This window comes from Stigmatopora argus, unplaced genomic scaffold (genome assembly GCF_051989625.1).
Source record: "Stigmatopora argus isolate UIUO_Sarg unplaced genomic scaffold, RoL_Sarg_1.0 HiC_scaffold_156, whole genome shotgun sequence".
Lineage (NCBI taxonomy): Eukaryota > Metazoa > Chordata > Actinopteri > Syngnathiformes > Syngnathidae > Stigmatopora > Stigmatopora argus.
Genome location: NW_027520161.1, coordinates 30,001 through 34,821, shown reverse-complemented (window position 1 = coordinate 34,821; position 4,821 = coordinate 30,001).

Genomic DNA, 4,821 nt, shown 5'->3' with positions numbered 1-4,821 from the left:
AATCCGCTCATGTGTCACTATCCTCGGACATGCACTGTGAAAAACACCGTTGAAGTGTGTGGTGCTCACACTTAGAAAAATTTCTGGAGGTCAGAAATTCAGCGGGGCATCAGCCAGCTCAATCCGCTCATGTGTCACTATCTTCGGATATGCACTGTGAAAAAGACCGTTGAAGTGTGTGGTGCTCACACTTAGAAAAAATTCTGGAGGTCAGAAATTCAGCGGGGCATCAGCCAGCTCAATCCGCTCATGTGTCACTATCCTCGGACATGCACTGTGAAAAAGCCCGTTGAAGTGTGTGGTGCTCACACTTAGAAAAAAATCTGGAGCTCAGGCTTTCAGCGAGACATTACAAACCCATATCCGCCCTTGTGAGCCTATCGTCGGATAAGGCTCGAGGGAAACACCGTTGATGTGTGTGGTGCTCACACTTAGAAAAAATTCTGGAGCTCAGGATTTCAGCGGGGCATCAGCCAACCCAATCCGCTCACGGTGCACTATTCTCGGATCGACTCGGGGCGAACCCCCGCCGAATTTCAAAGTGCCGAAACTCGAAAAATATATGGAGCTCGACGATGAAACCTGATATCTGTCGATAATATCCGCCCAAGAAGCACTATTCCCGGGGAGAAAGTCCTCAGATGCCCGTGAAGACCGGTGGGATATAATTTGCCTACTCGTGCAAAATCCGGTGGCCTGCAAAAAGCCTTCGGCAAGTATATAGGGAGAGGAAATTTTTGAAGGTGAGCTCCGGGCTGCGAACCGACCCTAACCTCTCCCGGGGTCCAGGTAGATCACCCTATGTTCGGACAACGTTGGCAAGGTGTTGGGGTGTCCGAGGGTGGTCCTCCTGATTTTTAACGATTTTTTTTCTAAGTCCTACGGGACTTAGAAAAATTTTCGGAAAATTTAAGCGGATTTTTTCTAAGTGTGAAGGGGCTTAGAAAAATCCATATCCGCTCGTGTGTCACTATCCTCGGATAAGCTCGTGATAAGACCCCGCAGATGTGTGTGGTGCTCACACTTGGAAAAATTTCTGGAGCTCGAAATTTCAGCGGGGCATAACAAACCCATATCCGCCCTTGTGAGCCTATCGTCGGATAGGCTCGAGGGAAACACCGTTGATGTGTGTGGTGCTCACACTTGCGAGGCTTTGGCAACCCATATCCGCTCATGTGAGCCTATCTTCGGATAGGCTCGGGGGAAAAGACCGTTGATGTGTGTGGTGCTCACACTTAGAAAAATTTCTGGAGGTCAGAAATTCAGCGGAGCATCAGCTTGCTCAATCCGCCCATGTGTCACTATCCTCGGACAGGCATGTTGGAAAACACCGTTGATGTGTGTGGTGCTCACACTTAGAAAAATTTCTGGAGCTCGGGAACTCAGCGGGGGCTTCAGCAACCCATATCCGCTCATGTGAGCCTATCTTCGGATATGCTCGGTGGAAAAGACCGTTGATGTGTGTGGTGCTCACACTTAGAAAAATTTCTGGAGCTCAGAAATTCAGCGGAGCATCAGCCAGCTCAATCCGCTCATGTGTCACTATCCTCGGACATGCACCGTGAAAAAGACCGTTGATGTGTGTGGTGCTCACACTTAGAAAAAATTCTGGAGCTCGGGAACTCAGCGGGAGCTTCAGCAACCCATATCCGCTCATGTGAGCCTATCTTCGGATAGGCTCAGGGGAAAAGACCGTTGATGTGTGTGGTGCTCACACTTAGAAAAATTTCTGGAGCTCGGGAACTCAGCGGGAGCTTCAGCAACCCATATCCGCTCATGTGAGCCTATCTTCGGATAGGCTCGGGGGAAAAGACCGTTGATGTGTGTGGTGCTCACACTTAGAAAAATTTCTGGAGCTCGGGAACTCAGCGGGAGCTTCAGCAACCCATATCCGCTCATGTGAGCCTATCTTCGGATAGGCTCGGGGGAAAAGACCGTTGATGTGTGTGGTGCTCACACTTAGAAAAATTTCTGGAGCTCGGGAACTCAGCGGGAGCTTCAGCAACCCATATCCGCTCATGTGAGCATATCCTCGGATAGGCTCGGGGAAAAACCCCGCCGAAGTGTGTGGTGCTCACACTTAGAAAAATTTCTGGAGCTCAGGATTTCAGCGGGGCATCAGCCGACCCAATCCGCTCATGTGTCACTATCCTCGGACAGGCATGTTGGAAAACACCGTTGATGTGTGTGGTGCTCACACTTAGAAAAATTTCTGGAGCTCAGGATTTCAGCGAGACATTACAAACCCATATCCGCCCTTGTGAGCCTATCGTCGGATAGGCTCGAGGGAAACACCGTTGATGTGTGTGGTGCTCACACTTAGAAAAAATTCTGGAGCTCAGAATTTCAGCGGGGGCAAAACAAACCCATATCCGCCCTTGTGAGCCTATCGTCGGATAGGCTCGAGGGAAACACCGTTGATGTGTGTGGTGCTCACACTTAGAAAAAATTCTGGAGCTCAGGATTTCAGCGGGGCATCAGCCGACCCAATCCGCTCACGTGTCACTATCCTCGGATAGGCATGTTGGAAAACACCGTTGATGTGTGTGGTGCTCACACTTAGAAAAAATTTGAGAAAAATCTCTGGAGCTCAGGATTTCAGCGAGCAATTCCAAACCCATATCCGCTCATGTGAGCCTATCCTCGGATAGGCTCGGGGAAAAACCCCGCCGAAATGTGTGGTGCTCACACTTAGAAAAATTTCTGGAGGTCAGAAATTCAGCGGGGCATCAGCCAGCCCAATCCGCTCATGTGTCACTATCCTCGGACATGCACTGTGAAAAAGACCGTTGAAGTGTGTGGTGCTCACACTTAGAAAAATTTCTGGAGCTCAGGTTTTCAGCGGGGCATCAGCCGACCCAATCCGCTCATGTGTCACTATCCTCGGACAGGCATGTTGGAAAACCCCGTTGATGTGTGTGGTGCTCACACTTAGAAAAATTTTCTGAGAAAAATCTCTGGAGCTCAGGATTTCAGCGAGCCATTCCAAACCCATATCCGCTCATGTGAGCCTATCCTCGGATAGGCTCGGGGAAAAACCCCGCCGAAGTGTGTGGTGCTCACACTTAGAAAAATTTCTGGAGGTCAGAAATTCAGCGGGGCATCAGCCAGCCCAATCCGCTCATGTGTCACTATCCTCGGACATGCACTGTGAAAAAGACCGTTGAAGTGTGTGGTGCTCACACTTAGAAAAATTTCTGGAGCTCAGGTTTTCAGCGGGGCATCAGCCAACCCAATCCGCTCATGTGTCACTATCCTCGGATAGGCATGTTGGAAAACACCGTTGATGTGTGTGGTGCTCACACTTAGAAAAATTTCTGGAGCTCAGGCTTTCAGCGAGGCAATACAAACCCATATCCGCCCTCGTGAGCCTATCCTCGGATAGGCTCGAGGGAAAACACCGTTGATGTGTGTGGTGCTCACACTTAGAAAAATTTTCAGAGAAAAATCTCTGGAGCTCGTGATTTCAGCGAGCCATTACAAACCCATATCCGCTCATGTGAGCCTATCCTCGGATAGGCTCGAGGAAAAACCCCGCTGATTTTTATGGTGCTCGCATGATTTGGGTCTACCAGGGCATTCACGTGGGTCTACCCCATGCTCGAAACTGGGTCTACCCCATAATATAACTTGGGTCTACCAGGAGAGCGAATTTGGGTCTACCAAATGTAAGGGGATATAACTCACCTACTCATGCAAAATCCGGTGGTCTGCAGAAACCCTTCGGCAAGATTATAGGGAGAGAAAAATTTTGAATGTGAGCTCCAGGCTGCGAACCGACCCTCCGCTCTCCCGGGGTCCAGGTAGATCACCCTATGTTCGGACAACGTTTGCAAGGTGTTGGGGTGTCCGAGGGTGGTCCTCCTGATTTTAACGAATTTTTTCTAAGTGTGAAGGGACTTAGAAAATTTTCGACAAGTGAGAGTGGCGAACTCACTAAGGCGGTCGTAACCGTCTACACCAGTCCGACGATGGTGTGCTATTCAGGGATAACTGATAACACGGGGTGGGTCCTGACCCGGAACAGGGCACTCGGACTTAGAAAAATTTTGACAAGTGAGAGTGGCGAACTCACTAAGGCGGTCGTAACCGTCTACACCAGTCCGACGATGGTGTGCTATTCAGGGATAACTGATAACACGGGGTGGGTCCTGACCCGGAACAGGCACACGGACTTAGAAAAATTTTGACAAGTGAGAATGGCGAACTCACTAAGGCGGTCGTAACCGTCTACACCAATCCGACAATGGTGTGCTATTCAGGGATAAATGATAACACGGGGTGGGTCCTGACCCGGAACAGGCACACGGACTTAGAAAAAATTTGACAAGTGAGAGTGGTGAACTCACTAAGGCGGTCGTAACCGTCTACACCAATCCGACAATGGTGTGCTATTCAGGGATAAATGATAACACGGGGTGGGTCCTGACCCGGAACAGGCACACGGACTTAGAAAAATTTTGACAAGTGAGAGTGGCGAACTCACTAAGGCGGTCGTAACCGTCTACACCAATCCGACAATGGTGTGTTATTCAGGGATAAATGATAACACGGGGTGGGTCCTGACCCGGAACAGGCACACGGACTTAGAAAAATTTTGACTAGTGAGAGTGGTTAACTCACTAAGGCGGTCGTAACCGTCTACCACCAATCCGACAATGGTGTGTTATTCAGGGATAAATGATAACACGGGGTGGGTCCTGACCCGGAACAGGCACACGGACTTAGAAAAATTTTGACAAGTGAGAGTGGCGAACTCACCTAAGGCGGTCGTAACCGTCTACACCAATCCGACAATGGTGTGCTATTCAGGGATAAAAT